The sequence below is a fragment of the Tachypleus tridentatus genome, unplaced genomic scaffold (assembly GCF_004210375.1).
Source record: "Tachypleus tridentatus isolate NWPU-2018 unplaced genomic scaffold, ASM421037v1 Hic_cluster_2, whole genome shotgun sequence".
NCBI classification, from domain to species: domain Eukaryota; kingdom Metazoa; phylum Arthropoda; class Merostomata; order Xiphosura; family Limulidae; genus Tachypleus; species Tachypleus tridentatus.
In genome coordinates, this window is record NW_027467782.1 from 11,908,330 (window position 1) to 11,925,931 (window position 17,602).

The 17,602-nt window shown below is 30.8% G+C and overlaps 1 long non-coding RNA gene across 2 annotated transcripts; it reads right to left on the bottom strand.

Annotated features, from left to right (window-relative positions):
- Positions 1–243: 243 nt before the first annotated feature.
- Positions 244–12,380, bottom strand: LOC143243419 (uncharacterized). 2 transcript variants are annotated; one of them, XR_013024524.1, is made up of 4 exons: positions 12,128–12,378; positions 4,219–4,599; positions 928–1,157; positions 244–609 (listed from the first exon to the last, which is right to left on the bottom strand). It is a non-coding gene; the product is annotated as an uncharacterized LOC143243419 (long non-coding RNA). The 2 variants fall into 2 exon arrangements; XR_013024523.1 differs by lacking the exons at positions 244–609; positions 928–1,157 and having other exon boundaries at positions 4,081–4,599; positions 12,128–12,380.
- Positions 12,381–17,602: the final 5,222 nt, after the last annotated feature.

The following is a 17,602-nucleotide window of genomic DNA, read 5'->3' on the forward strand; positions in this document are numbered from 1 at the left end:
CCGTTTGACTTGACATTAGCAAAGTATGGTTTAAAATGCTTTGTGGTTTGGTTCCTTTCCTCTCTTGACGTTCTTTGGTTTGATGTTTTGTCTTCTCATTATATTATGAACGATTTTTTGTTACAGTCCTGCTTATATTATACCTAATTTGTAATTTCTTTATCAACAGGTCTTACCTCTTATGCGGTATGTCGGTGTTGCATTTCCCTGGAGAAAAGTTGTATATGGATTATTGATCGTCTTAGCATTTTATTTGAGGAAAGATAGGGCTGAGCTTGTCTCGTGGCTCGCTCTACATTTATATTCTGATAATAGGTATCTTGAGATTTCGTGTATCAGGATAAAATGTTTATCACTACTGTTTATCTTATCTGTGTAATGTCTGTTTTGGGATGGCAATCCCTGTTTGTCCTTTCTTTCACTACTCGTTGGGTGTGGAACTCAGGGTTTTTAGCTCTCTACTTTCCTTGTTGTTTCCCATGTACTTGGATTCTCTTCTCCAGTATTTCCAGCTGTTCATCATTGTCAGAGAGGTTAGTGGTTTTGATGTTTTGTCATTGTAGAATCATTTTCTTTATCATTTACTGGTCTCTCGACATTTTCACTAAACTGGGGAACATCAACTTTATCAGTTGATTACTTTTGCAACATCAACTGATTTTACAGTAACTCCAATTAATGAATTATTTTATATGGCATAATTTATAAATACTCATAGGTAATTGATTATATTGATTAATCAGTTAATTTTCCAGTTCTATAAATTATCATTTATACAACTGAATATAGCTAAGAACTACGGAACTTGGTCTTAGGAAAATTTAACTATCACGCTTGCTGCTATAGTTTGCTTACTTATAGCCATTCAAGAATTTGTGCAACTTCATTCAGAAACTGTATATTTTTGCCAATGCTAACAATTATTACCTTTTGCTAATATAATCAAGTCCGTTTTGCAGAACTGCCTTATTACTAGTCAAATTTTCTTCTAGTCTTCCATTGCAGTCAACAGCAGTGCTCGTGACACTCTCAACACTAAGTCCACTGTGCTCACCGTAGTCACTCAACTCTTCTTCTTCGACTCCATGCTCAGTTATACTACCACTGGTGCAATTAGCTGTGTCACTGCTGTTCTTCTAAGTCTGACTCAGAATGACCTGAATCATTGTTTTCATAACACACAGAAATTAGTTAGCAATTGATAATGACAAATTTTTTGTCGTACGTTTATTCGACCAAACACATGAACTGGTTTGAAATGATTAAAAAAGGCCACTGATTTTATACTTTACATAGAACATGAATGATAAGAACTTGGAGGTCATAAACAGCACAAGTACATCGTATACCATACACCTAAATATATCAAAATAATATCAGGATTTCCTAAAGCCTTTTGAGATGTTGACCCTTTAGAAATTTATAAAGCGGTCACTGATTCTCAAATTCTTAGAACATAAATTAGAAGTGAAACTTCAAAATATAATCAACTTTATGATGCAATCATTAGGAAACATAAAATGTGAAAAGAATGAGGTTTTCTCTAAAGTTGCCTGATGAATATTGGACTGTAGGGTTCAGAGTTTGAGTCTCTGAAGTTTCTAACATTAAACCTATTTCTCTGTCTCTTCAGAAGTCCAACCATTTACATGACTAATTGCAGTTTTAACAACATACAAACTTGGAGAGTCATACAGCACTTAGATGCATAGGCCAACTTTAGCACAGGAGTTCTTTCTGTCCTCCTATCAACACTTAAGTCCTTATTCACCCCTTTACAGTCTCACCAAACCAAGGGGATCAATATCAACCAGTCTGGGAAACCCTAATTTTCATGATAAAGAATTTTGACAGACATTTGAGAAATTACAAAGTTTTATATTTAAATATCCATAACAAAGATATAAATGAAAAATATAAAGTTATTATTGAAATAAACCTCAAAAATGTGACAAGAAAAAACAAAGAAATAATAATATCTGATCTATTAGAAGTCATAAAAATGAAGAAGATAAATTGGAACTATTTTAAACTGTTCTGGTCATCGTTATGACGAAGTCCAAAACTTGATAAATACCATTAATAACTTTAATCCAACATGAGGTTGTTTGACATAAACTATTGCAAAACATAAATTATTTTCAGAGTAAAAAAGTCTCTGTCATAAAGAACGTAATAATATTGAACAATTTTATACAGAAATAATACAATCTGTTAGACACTTTAAAATATATACTTACAATATTTAAAAATACCATGCAATGCATCTGAGATAAATAATAATGATACGATAAAATCTGTGTCACTAAAGTTACTAATGACCAGACAATATTTTTTATAGTAAAGCTGTATTTTATACAAACAAAATTGAAAATTACCAATCCTGAACTTTTTTTTTAAATAAAAATATCATATTAACATTATTGTGAGATATCTAACCAGTCACAAGTTGAAATGGTGAAATGTATTAAAATCTTGAAGAATATTTATCTGGGAAATGTAATGTGACATCGTGGTTATCGTTAAGCTTCCACAAAGCTTTGTTAGCATTTAATCACTATGTTGTACAGCATAACTGTCACAGTTTTACATTTTTTAACATAAAGGGTGTTTTACCATTTCACTATGAATAATTTACAATTATAATATTTTAAGTACTTCTGGATATGAAATTTCATTATCTTGACTTCCAAATCACTTTTATAGTATTTAGTGCAAACTACAGACAAATACCCAAATTCAAACCTACAGCTTTATATAATTACATTTTCATGTTTACAAAATACAATTTCATGAAAGTTCTTAAATGGTGTCACATCTGTGCTAAAGTACAAACATTTAAACCTAATGGCTCAGAAGAGCTAATTTGACAAATTATAAACTGTGCCCAAGTACAACTGGTCACAGTGATGACCCTGTAAATATTTTCTGAAAACTGTGAAAACAGAACAGCTACATTTGTACAGATAGTTGGTGCTTTATTGACACAGTTTTGCAGGCCTGATAAAAGATATGAATATTCAATCATAATGAAAATAAATACATTTTTTATTGAGATTTGTTGTATACCTTCTTCAGTAATTAATACTTTTCAAATTTTCTGGCTCTTTCTGTTACAAAGATTTATTCATAACCTACCATCATGAACTTTAACAAAGGTATCACCACCAAAGTGGTCAGAGTAGTTAAAAATATGTTTGCTAACCATATTCTTAGACTTGACCAATCTATCTTCACAAAATAACACGTTGTTTTACTATTCTTTGATTGTTTGTTTAAACAGAGTATTTGTGATGAAACTTAGTTGAATGGACGATAACTGCTGTAAAATCACAAGTGTAGAGGATGACATTTTGAAGTCTTCCACTTGAAGACCAGAGGTGGAAGACTTTCCAAATGTTATCATCTACACTTGTTTTTCTCCAACAGGCAGTTGTCATCTATTCATGTAAGTTTCATCAAGTTATTTTACTTGTGTTATTTACATACAATAAACCTAACAAAATAAATAAGGATTTGAATCAAAATAATATATTGGTGTTACCTTCACTACCCTCTAAATTTAACTAATGTCTGGTCGTAAGAGAAACTTTTCATAGCTTTCAAACAGATATAATTTAATACAAAAAACACCTTTAACAATTAGAAACACACCTAAAGAAACTAAAAATAAAAGTATCAGATCTCTAGTTTAGTTTTATGTTTACTAAACTTTTCACAAGATTCCTCTGTTCATCTCTGAGGACCTCTGCTTAAATATTTTACTTGCTTCACACTGATGGAAACAGTTTATAATATGCTCCATCTAATGGCATTCAAACCTTATTTGTAGCTATATTCTTTATGCTTTTCTTCATTGTAGTTCAGACTACATGCTGTGACATTATAAAAGGGTGGAATTGAAAACTGTAATAATAAAATAAGGAAAGAAACATAAAATGTTTAATTATGTACTTAAAGTATGATAGTTTATTTATCTATAAACCAATGTTTTGGGATGGAATGAAAATTTGAAAATAATTTAAAGTTGCACCATTTACAAGAGATTCCCTCAAAGCTGTATGCAAACAAGTGTTTACATTTTTTAAATTTTCTTTCCAATTTTTATTTAAAAAATGTTACAAAATGATAAAATAACCAATTCTAAAGTATTTTTGAGTTAGAAAATGTTGAATTAGAGTTTTCTATGATAACTATATTGGGTAAAAATCTTTTTACCTTTTACTAATTGAACTGGCGTGTGCGTTTTTCTCATAGCAAAGCCACATTGTGCTATCTGCTGAGTCCACCGAGGGGAATTGAATCACTAATTTTAACATTGTAAATCTGTAGAGTTACCGCTGTACCAGCGAGGCACAAGAGAACTGATAGTTATCTACTTTTATTTCATGTAGTAGTTAAATTAAAATAAACAAATTTTAACACCTTCACTTAATTCTGAATCTTCCTGACTAGTACTACACCTTCACTTAATTCTGAATCTTCCTGACTAGTACTACACCTTCACTTAATTCTGAATCTTCCTGACTAGTACTACTTTGTTTTCTTCTCATAGACACTCGGCGACAAAGATCGTTCCTTGATTTTCTTTAGAAACCTCTGAAAAATAAACAAAGAAGAAGAAAGAAAGAAAATTATTTTTCAATGGCACGAAAATAACAAAATTTACTAGCAATAAACAAAACAGGTTTTTTTTCCAGTATGTCACTGTCCAAAGTTACAAAGTTCCTTTAAATAAGAGTAAATATGCATAAATTGTGTGTTTGTTTTGAATTTTGTGCAAAGTTACTTGAGGGCTATCTGAAGTAGCAGTCCTAATTTAGCAGTGCAAGACTAGATAGAAGGCAACTAGTCATCACCACCCACTACTAACTCTCGGGCTACTATTTTACCAACAAATAGTGGGATTGAGTCTCACATTATAACAACCTCATGACTGAAAGGGTGAGCATGTTTGGTGTGACGGGGATTCAAACCCGCGACTCTCGTGTTATGAGTTGAGTGCCTTAACCACCTGGCCATGCCAGACCAAATATGCAAGGGATCTTCAAGTCAATAGACAGGACTTAAGTATTTTATCACAGAATTACACGATCCTGACCATTATATATCACACTGATTACAAATATCCCAGAACATTTTAACAAGCATCTCAAAATCTTTGGACCATCAGTTTTATTTGGTAGTCTCCACAAGGGGAAGTTTTAAGGTGTTAAACAGTTTTAAGAATTTCCAAAGACTAACTACCACATAACATTAATTTTTTTAAATGCATGTGACAATCATTCTCTTGTAATTCCATTGTTGGTTAGGGTGGTATTACTTGCATTTGAATATCACTCTTATACATTCTAAATTACTTTTTGTGTTATTACTTACTTACACAGGACCTCATGATTATAAAGAGAGCAACATGCCTACCTTAAGCTACAGGTTCAGTATGAGAAGTTAATTTTTTATTAATGGAAGCTCCTTGAAAAAGGCATACAAAAGAGATGATGAGTTAATAGTGTGAAACTGTCCTCGTTTTCTTGTAAGGAAATTTTTATTGGAAGTAAAAAAACTGATATATAAAATATTTTTACAGACTCATCTTGTGTTATCCCTATTACTAACAGTAAACCTTCTTGAATTTACAATTGAAGGCAAAGAGAGCTTTGAGAACATGGCTGTATCATGCTAAAAATATCCCTGGAAAAATGTTAATTTACTTTATTCAGTGAACTTTCTTCAAAGATAATAACAGCTGGGGCAAAATCTTGCTATTTGCCAATCAGCTATTTAAAGGGGAAGATATACATACAAACGTGATCACCAAATGGGAATGACTAGGGTTGTAAAATTTGTACAAGGATTATAACATAGGATGGGAAATCAAAAGATGGAATCTCTAACAGAAAAGTGTAAAAATGTCTTAACTGAAGATAAATAGCAATGTATAAATAAACTTCTGTTTAATCCAGATTGTTAAATCCTCATTCTTCATAATGAACATTATGAAATGATTCAAGCAAATAACTCAAAATATTCAAATATCCTGTATCATGTTAAAATTCAGTAAATTTTCTTTTTTCCTTCACAACCACTGTACTTAATATCACATTAGGACATATGATTGCATGAACAAAAGAAAGAGGAACACTAAAAAATTTATCAGACAAGGATACATTGCTACAGCTGTACCAAACTATCCTTAAAACATCTCAAACTGAATGTTATGAAATAAAATATAATGCCACAATAATAATGTATGTTGAATAAAGTTGTAATGTTTACTTCCATAAAAATAATTTTACGTCATTATAAGCAGAAGTATCAAATGAGAGGAACATCTTGATAGTATATCATAAAAATTGTCTTCTTATTTTAGTTGTTAAAAACAAACAGTAACAAAGGCTGTAGATTATATTCATCACGTTTTTATGACCTACAAATGAAATGATGTCTGACAAAAGTACTTGAGGGAGAAGTATATGTATCTAGAGTTGCATAGTAAATGTTACTACAAAGAACTGTGACTATACAGCAATATCTGTAAGTCACACACAGCCTATAATAAAACAATCTACAAAACATTTTTTGGAAACTATGTACTAGTCATTTTGTTAACAACTGTATTATTATTTCTTAACTTCAAAAACAACAACCAACATCTTATTGAAGTATGCTTGTTTGTTATTGGATAAAACAACATAGTTTCATATAATATAGTACTCTTAAATACATACAAATTACTGTTTAAAACATTAAAAATTAACACCAGCTAACAAAACAACACTAAGTATACAATTAACTTTAATGTATTCTATCCATTCATCCATCCAATATTTTCAGAAACCAAAACAAGTAATAAATATACTGTGTACATAAACATGTAAATATTGCTCTATATACAACTCAAGCAAAAAAATGGTGTTATTAAATAGGATAAATTTACCAATAACTTATAAACTGATTTTATGGAAATTGTTTAGTTTGCACACAAAAGGCACTTGAAAACTATCTCCCAAAACTCAGCAACAAAGGTATAAACAGATAAGTTACAATAAACTATTTTGTGGAAAACAAATGTAACCCACAAACAAAAAAAAAACATACAATGTAAAACACAGATAAATATCCTTCTCAGTTACTGAACAAAAAACATTCCACAAAACTTGATTTCTTCAAACTGAAAACATCAACATCTAACACAACCAGAAAAATAAGTATGTTATACAGTTTCTTTGTAGCAGTTATAAGTTTATAATGATTAATAAAATATTTTCCAAACACACACACACACAAAAATAGTTCTGACTTGTTTTATTTGAAGTCTACTTATAAATATTATGTTTTAAAGTTGGTTTCTCTGATCAATTTTTATCATTTACACAAAAGCAAAAGCATGACAATATTATCAAATTTTATAACCTTTTAACTAGTGTTAAAATCCCCAATTGAGTTAAATGGTTTTAGCTGTTTCCAGAAGTGTAAAACTAAGCATAAAGAAGCACTTCATAGTTCAAAACATCAAAGCAATATACACATATTTACACTAATTATTCATGTCCACAGTAACATACTATTCTGAAAAAAAAATTGCCTACAGTCAAAACAAAGTAATACAAAAGGCTGGGACAAGAAACAACTAAATGTTGAACATTCAAGAGTAAGCAGTTTGAATCATGATGTGACCATTGAAGTCCAACCTGACAAAATGGATTGTAAACAACTAAGAGTTTTTGTGAAAACATTTAAGAAACACAGAGGCTGATACCTTACAGAAGTTTCCACCCTTCATGATGGTTATTAGCTTACAAATATTTTGAACCCTTAAGACAACTAATGGTCACAGAAAATGTTAACCCTTATCACTAATCTCTGTAACTGTTGAAGGCCTGTGCAAGGGAACTTGCACTATCATTAACAAATTGTTTTATATTAGTTAAAGGCCACTCTGACTTTTTTTCACAACAAATAACAAAACAAAACATGATAGTTTTTTACTCACTATCTAAACATGGCTATCTTTTGTTAGAATTTTATATTGCTCTGTACCTTTTTTATTTGTCTGAATCTCTTGAGTTTCTTATATGATTCACAATAGGTATTCCATGAATTAAAAAACAACAACATGATATAGTACTATACTTGTACTAACATAAATTAATATGTAAATCATGAGTACTAAGTCTTCTGTTTACAATCAGTAACAGGAGTAATGTTACAAAAATTCTTCTTCATTAACAAATGTTTACTAGTAGTTCTAGTGTTGTAAACATCTACAAGTTTGGGACCTTCAAAATTGGAATTTCATGTAACAAACAAATTAAACAAACAGAAGCAGAAACAGTATAGTGCTAGAGAGAAAAAAAAAACCCTTAATGTTTAATTACATCTCTCCCATGAGCAGTCAAATTTATAAATGAAAAAGCATGAATGATATTAAAAAAAGCAACACTTAATGACTGTAATTATGAAAAAAAATGGATCTTAACATATTTTTCATGAAGTATGTATTATTCACACAAACAAAGTAAATTATATTACCTTATTATTAACTGCAATGGACTATAAGGCTAGTGGAGTGGCAGTTTTGTTAAATTTGAGATACTGACTATGATAAAAGAAGTACAGTACATTAAGTCTGATGCTTTAATTTTATTTTGTATGATTCAAAATAAGAAATTTAATCTCTTTGTTGTTTATCGATCTCCTAGATTGCCTGTATTGAAATTTATTGATGAGCTTTCATTAGAATTGAATTTATACAAATATGATATTAATATACTTGTTGGTGATTTTAATATAGATGTTTTGGCATTTGATGATGTTTGTTATAAGAATGCATATTTTAAGTTTTTGTCTGAGAACAATCTTCGTATTATTATTTCTTCTCCTACACGGATAACCAATGTTACTAATTCTTGTATTGATCATTTTTAATTAGTGGAAATACTGTTAAAAAATTGTTATTCTTATATTGTTGAGAGTTTTGACCGATCATTTTCCAATTGTTTTATGTATAGACATTTTATCGGATCTAGAACATGTCTCAAATGTTCAAAAGATTAAGTTTAATGAATTGAGTTCTTGTTTGAATTTTTCAGATTGGTCCTGTATTATGAATTGTTCTGATGTTAATGTTGCTTATGATAATTTTGCTGAAGTGTTAACTGATTGTATTCAAAGTTGTACTACTACTGTTTCTGTGTCACGAAAGTTTAGAAAATTAAGCCATGGATTACCAGTGAATTGGTTTTGTTAATGATTAAAAGAGATAAGTTAAAAAAAAGTACATCAATTTCCTGATGATATTTATCTAAAGATTAGATTTAAGTGTTTAAGGAATTATGTTGTTAGCTTGACCCGTAAGACTAAATGGACTTATTATCATAACCTGTTTAAGAATGCTAAAACTATTAAACAGAATTGGAATATTGTTAACTCTATTATTGATGTTAAAAAAAAAATAAGAAATTTTGTAATTTTGGTACTACTGATTTATCTGATTTGAATTATTTTTTGTTAATGTTGCTAAATCTACTTGCACTTCTTTCAGTGTCAAATTATTAGAGAAACATGTCAAACATTATTCCCATTTTAAGATTCTTTAAAAGTCCTTTTCCCATTTGTAGACTATCCTACCAAACATTTCTTACAAGCATGAGATGTGCGAGATTTATTTCAAAATAAACTGAACACTGGCTTTCAAATACGCAGCACGTAAATATGTTTAATATTGAGTAAAAACCAGCTGCCAGCTCTAAGTGTCTGATGTAAGTAGAGGATGAAAAGTCTGTTTATACAATGACAAACAAATTATACTACTTTGTAATATTACTACAGACATATTTGTCTTGTATATGTAACAAATAAACTGAATTATTCTATAGTAGTAACATCATATGCTCTTCTGCATTAGTTTGGTAAACAACTTTGTCAAATTATTTAGCACCACAAAACAGTCACCTTATAGCAACATCAAGGTACAGCACAGTGACAATCATTTAGCCACTTTTTCATGGTTGTAGTACTGTTTGTTTGTTTTTTAGCATCTCCCACTACATTAGAGTATTACCATATTAGCACATAACCATTTTTTATTCCCTTGTCATAATACTGTGATTTTCTAGTGTCTGGGACCACACTTGAGAAACTGTATTAAGTACCATTCTAAAAATCTCATAAAGGCCCTTGGTGTTTGTTTTGAAAACACATCTTTACAGATATTGTTTATGACTCTCTTAACACAACTATATCAGTGTGTTGAATCATAAAGAAGACAGTTTAGATCTATCATAGCTGCTATTTATTATACTACAAGGTTTGTTTATATTCTAATATCTGTATGTAACTTTACAATTAGTTGTTGAGTTATATTCAGAAAACACGAGGAATTCAGTTGTGTCACAACAACAGTTTATAAGATGATTCAAGTTCATTTTCTACTTTCTATATATTACCTTGAGACCAAACAGTTATGAGCTAGCTATTAAATCAAATGGAAAATTAGAACAGAACTATTACATGTACCACAATAGCAACATGTTAATTTACCTAGTGATTTCTTGAAATGTCTACATTCATACTATAATGAAGTTTTTTTTCCCTAAATTTCTAAATCAGCTAGAAACCTTATGAATTTTATTTTTTTTATATTAGAAAATATTTCAGTGTTTGTCTTATATTGTAATATTTTACTTATAATTTCACTTAAGGTATAATTATTAATAGACTAATACACTAAAATCTGCCAGACAACACTGACCCGTGTTTAATGTCTTTTTTTATTATTTGTGTTATGATTACAATTTAATTATAATATCAAACTTCCCTCAGAATCACACTTTCCCTATTCTATAACACAATAAATGGGCTAAACAAAAAGTGATTTAAAACTGAGAAATAAAGCAACACATGGGTCAAATAATTTTAATAATTTAGTGTTATAAACGTTTTTGTCTCTCACAAAATTTTAAAACTATATAGCCAAACAATTAAAAACTGGTCAATATATTTTGTTAGAAATAAGTAGAAAGTGCACTTCTTGGCCTAATTTCCTTGTAAGGCAAATATTAATATGGTAAGCTCTGCTGCTAGAACTATCCATTTTTTAACAAAACTGTGGTAATGATGAGAATCTTTATATTTTATTAATGTTAACTGAAAGCCTGGTTCACTCACTTCTCAGAATAATTGATATCAATGTTCTTGACATTGAACAGTCACATTTTACTAATTCATTAAACACATAAAAAACTGAATGGATACTTTCCATCAAGCCAGTAATTATAGGAAACCAAAATATGTAACAAAGGGAAGAATTAAGTACAATTATACTAATCACTGTTTGATGTTAACTGTCTGAGCTGTTTCAGGGCAGTTTCTACCAACTTCTTCTTGTCTGCTTCTCCCACCCTTAAGGGAGTAAAGAACATTAATTCACACTAAAAGTATGGATAGGTCAAATTAATAATATTTTAAAAAATTAGTAAATTATATTATCCTTTTCATTTACAAGCCTGAACAAGACCTACCTAAAAAAATAAGACCCTTTAAAAAATGTTGCATTATTTTAAACTTGTATTTTTTAGCAATAATTTTATTTCTAAAACAACTTGAAAGGTAGTTATACACTTTTCATAAATAAATAAACATTGCAATTGGTACAAAAGCATGCATTATAAAATATAAAGTGTAAACACACCATTGTAAAGTAAAAAAAACAAACAAACTTTTTATCTTTATAACACAAATTTGCCCTAAACAATGTTCTAGGTAACACTGCATAACAAATCATTTGCTACAATAGAAAACTCAAGTGATTATTTGGTAATTAAATAGTTTTGGTTTCAGACACGTAATCAGAATTTGTCCATCACCTCCAGATTTTAAGATACTGTAGTATCTCACTACTTTATCAACAATATGTGTAATACCATACAATCAGCTAAGTTCAATTGGTTTATACTGTGAAATTAAGTTTACATAGAAAGTTTAATGAACAAAAGGAATAAATTTTTGATAACTTCAGACAGTAACTGTATTGGTGTAAAACTCCATATATATTGTTCATGTGTGCTGCTTGTTCTTGATAAAATTATAATGACTTGCACCAATTTTGCTTCATTCCCATGTTCACCTTTTCTGCCCAGGAACATTTGAGGAGTCCCTCAACAGAGCTTAAAATGGGCAGAGTGATACACCTCTCTCTCAACTGCTTTTCACTCACTCACTCAGTTGGTTACTTTGTCTGGCTCTGTGCACACTCAAAACAAAATCCATCTTCCTCACATCATACCTGTGATATAATCAAATAAAATCAAAATTTTGTTTTTAAAATATTTTAAACTAGTTCTCTAAACATAATTCCTTTATACTTTTTAGAAAATTAGTTCATGTAGTTAGTGCATTAATGTGAAACAGTTCGAAAGTTATTACGTGTAGTGGAATTAATGTAAACTCTTCGAAAGCATGCAAGATAGTTGGTGTCAAAATGTGAAACTGTTCGAATCATGTACTGTATAGTTGGTTGTCATTAATGTGAAACATTTTCCAACTTAACTTAGTCATATAATTGCTTGTCATAATGTGAAACACTTCCAACTTTATATGTGCTATGAAGTTAGTGTCATTAATGTGAAACAGTTCCAACTTATGTACTGTATAGTTGGTGTCATTAATGTGAAACAGTTCCAGACTTATGTACTGTGTAGTTGGTGTCATTAATGTGAAACAGTTCCAGACTTATGTACTGTGTAGTTAAATTAGTACTTAAGAAACAGTTCTAGAGTTTTGTATTGTGTAGTTAGTGTGACTAATGTGAAACAGTTCTAGAGTTATGATTGTGTGGTTAGTGTGACTGATGTGAAACAGTTCTAGAGTTATGTAATGTGTACTTAGTGTGACTACTGTGAAACCTTCTCTAGGACACTTCTCTTTCAGAGGTACTAATCACTTCCTGTATTGTTAACTACTTACCATTTAAAGGCAAGCTATTAATTCTTCTATTATTAAAACAACTTACCGTCTGGATGATTCAATTGCAATGTAGATTTTAACACAGTGTACCGCTAAAGTCTACTATTTGACCAATATTAAAATAAAAAGAAACTAAACAGATAGCAACCTACTTAGGTCCATGTATTTTCACTGTTATAACCTGAACTCCGATATAAGAACAACACTACGTGTGTTATATATGTTGTTTTATTTAACACTCTAAACATGTATTTATATGGCATTTAAAAGATATGTAGCATTGGTGCTGCTAAGTTAGTTTATAGATTATTGATTAGATAAGCTGTTTAAAACATATAAGACCAAAACATGGTTTCTACCTGTGTTGGGCTCTACAAAGGAAGCCCATTGCTTAACAACAAACAATGAAACAGTAATTTAGGTGCGCATGAAATGATTCTCAGGGCCCCGACAAGGACATGGGGTTTATGCACTCGACTCATAATTCGAGGTCGCGGGTTCAGATCAGTCGCACCAAGATGCTCGCCCTTTCAGCCGTGAGGGCGTTATAATTATACGGTCAATCCACTATTCGTTGGTAAAGAGTAGCCCAAGAGTTGGCGACCAGTGGTGATGATTAGATGCCTTCCCTCTTGTCTGAAACTGTTAAATTAGGGACGGTTAGTGCAGATAGCTGTCGTGTAGCTTAGCGAAATTCGAAAACAAACATATTCTGAAAACAAGACGGTACAGATGGTATCGGGAGAAAACGCATTTTATTACTGAACTAGTAATAATACCGCTGTAAACTTGAATAATAAACTAAAGGAAAATTGGAATTATAATATTTATACAGTCCTGCATAAAACGCTGTTATGAAAAATATAAAAACTGATTTTATGGTCATATTTTTCTCAGACATGAAAGTCAAGGTCATAAAATATATTTCCAGGTCTTAGAGGTTAAGGGTTATAAAGAGTTTCTCCAGATGTAGAGATCACGTATCACATAGCATTTTTCTCTATGTCTTATAAGAGCAGAGGTTATAGAGTATTTCTCCATATTTAGAAGGTCAAAAGTCACAAGGCGTTTTTTAGGTGCTACGAAGTCAAAGGTTATAGAGTATTTTTTTCGAATCTAGAAATTCAAAGGATATAGAGTAGGCTTACACATAATAGCACACGCACACACACACACATATTTCCACTTTAAATATCAGTTCTAGCAAACACGAAAATAAACAATCCAATAGTTCTAGTTATGTTTTTTTTGTTTATTTGTTATTAGATGTGTTTCCAAGATATTGTTTGTACACCCGTTAGCACTTTTATTTGAAAAGCTAGTCATATAATAATAAATAAGTTTAAGTCACAAACTAGAAACATTCCAGGTTTTCAACAGCAACTCCGGACGATCCTTACTTGCATATCCACTCTTTCTGTTTCTGCTGTTTGCTTCAATCCTTTTTTTTTTTCACTGTCCTCCTTAGGCCACTGGGCATCGAAACCGGCACCAAATCCCACGATGCATGCAGTCTGTCAAAGTTAATCAGTGATGACGAGAAACCCACTTGTTGAGAAATTTATATGCCAAAACGGCTCGTTTGGGTTGAGAAAATATTTTACATAGAGAGAAGCGAACAACGTTTTCGACCTTCTTCCGGTCATCGTCAGGTTCACAAAAGAAAGAGGTAACTGACCTGGAAGCTGACCACATGTTTGAAAGGGGTTGTGTAACTGTGTGTCGATAAAAGAATACCTTCACACGTTTTCGAACACTGCAAAGTCAAATAGGAACAACATAACCATTGAAAACACTCCAAATACTAAAAAAAGAAACAAACATAAACAAACACAAAATTAAAGAAGCCTTACACTTATACAACAACTAAAAAGTCTGTCAAGAGTTGTTTAACCTCATGGCATCATGGTTTTCTTGTCGAGAGTAAACGACCTTACAGAGAAGTAAATAAGCATGAGTAGTTGTTAAGGTAGAGTGCTGTAACGATTTGTTCTCAAGTTCCACATATTTGTTTCCAGTAAGTCGGTCACATAGAAAAAGCTGACTGAAAATAAATAACAGATTAAAATAATCGTCAAGTTTCTACGATACTTAAGTTAGTAATTTGATTACGATTGGTTTTGCATCAAGGGCTGTCATGGATTGATGATTGTGGCTCTCAACTCACAATGTGTCAATTGCAAGTTGAAGGTTTGCGAATCCCGTCACTCAATGTAGGATATCAAGATTTAGCACATACTTATATTAGAAGAGGACCACAGAAATTGAGATGAAAAAAAACTATAAGACAACATCCAATCTTTGTGAGATGTTTAGCATGCTAAGAGACTATAATAAGCATTCATTCTGAAAACTTATACACTCATACCCTGTAAAGACGTCATCAGCATCAATAAATACATGGAGATTAGTTCACCCAATCATAATCTTTCTGCAGTACATTGTTTGTTCTATTTTTTTAAACTCTCTAAAGTTTATTGTATCCTAACTAACTAACGTGTGTGGAATGTCAAGTTTCCAAAACATGATGCGTCTGTGAAAGTTTCTGTCATTATCCGAAGCGTAATTCACCCATCTGCTGTTTGTTTTGTTACGAGAAAGTTTCTTTAATTACGTTGTGCTTTGGAATGAACTACAACCATAATGCTCGTTTACAAAGAGAATAACAATAACTTAATCAGGAGTCTAATTACTTTGTTGTTGTTATTTCAGAACAAATTTTACCAAACAACCAGATTGTAAACAGCCAGATTAGTAAACAACCCAGATTGTAAACAGCCAAATTGTAAACAACCAGATTGTAAACAGCCAATTGCGTCAACATTATTCTTTATTGATTCACTCCAGATATATTTTCTAGAAACTTACAAAAGTAAAGTAGACATTTGGCAGATAAATTTATTTCTATAATTTCAACACGGCTCATTTTAACAGCATCAGATACAGTTTGGTGAAGGTTTTACTTTGGGGTAGACAGTAAATGTTAGTTAATATCATTGTTTAGAGAGAAACGTTTAACCTGATTGGAGGGGCCCCGGCATGGCTAGGCGGGTTATGGCGTTCGACCTGTAATCTGAGGGTCGCGGGTTCACATCCCCGTCGTACCAAATATGCTAGCCTTTTCAGCCGTGGGAGCGTTATAAAATGACCGTCAATCCCACTATTCGTTGATAAAAGGGTAGCCCAGGAGTTGGCGGTGGCTGGTGATGACTAGCTGCCTTCCCTCTAGTCTTACACTGCTAAATTAGGGACGGCTAGCACAGATAACCCTCGAGTAGCTTTGTGCGAAATTCAAAAAACAAACAAACAAACAAACCCTCTAGTCTTAGATGATTTCTATTGTAAATTCTCTGTATTTTCAAAATTTTTTATTATGCATTTAGTATTATTTTACAATTATATTAAGAGCTGTAATGTCTCATAATCTAGTTATATCAAATCCAATACTTAAATTTATCTTTAAAAAAAGTGATTGTGTGCGAGACATATCTATACCACTATTAATATAGTATTTCATAAGTGTAAGTAGTTTTACTATACAAATTATCAAGAAAACCTTTAGATATGGGATTGAGAATGAACTTTCAGTTCATTTATAATAAGATATTATGAAACTGTATTTATTCTATCTTTTAACACGTTTAATTATTTGCATATCGACCCCATCTCTTTGTACAGTTCATCTGTGTCTTTCACACATTGCAGACTAGTCCTCGAAAGAACAAAGCCAACAATGGGCAAGAGGTAATACTTTTTCACATTCCTCGCATCTCTGTTTATTGTTTAAATAACAACCACCAGTGGTATTTTACTTACTGACTGATAAAAAGAAATATGCAAACAATTCACAACTTTACGTGCACCATAATGTGTTTTTAGATTTTAAAACTACTAATTAGAACACTATGTTTTCTCTTCCCATTTATTCAAATGACATTTAACCAATGTGAAATATTATATCGTGGTCAATGTTTCAGCTTCATTACACCATATATTGTTAAACATGAAACAATGAAGAGAAAACTGTACTTTTTTAAAACAAGTGTTGGTTCACAATGAAGAACATTGTAAAATGTCTTCAATATTACATCTTTAACCAATTATAAATATTATACTTCAACCAGTAAGAATTTACACATTTAGTTTATGTAATGTAGATTGTGCTTAATAGTTATTTTTCATATATTATATAGTAAATAATTCAGAAGGACAAATAAACATAAAATGATATTTAAAATATATTACTTTTATACTTTTATCGTATTATTAAAGTTATTTGTAGAAATAAAATAACTGTCCACACAATAATTTAACAGCTCATGTTCTAATAATTAATAATCTTATTTACTGAATGTAATTCACATTTCACTAGATGTCAGGGCAGTTTAGGGTGTATGATGTCACCCTAAAAGTGTTTTCATTAGATAAATAATTTATGTACAACTTGACTTTAATAAAAAAGAAGTAAATAATAAAACAAATTAAATTATTTTTATAAAATAATGTGAAACTTTAGACAATTAAAAGTGTTTGTAAAACAGAAATTGGCTTATAAACTTAGTTAACACCATTGTGTTATTTAGTAGCCAAATCATATATTAAGACGTTCTTTTAGTTAAAGTTTTAATTGGGGTTA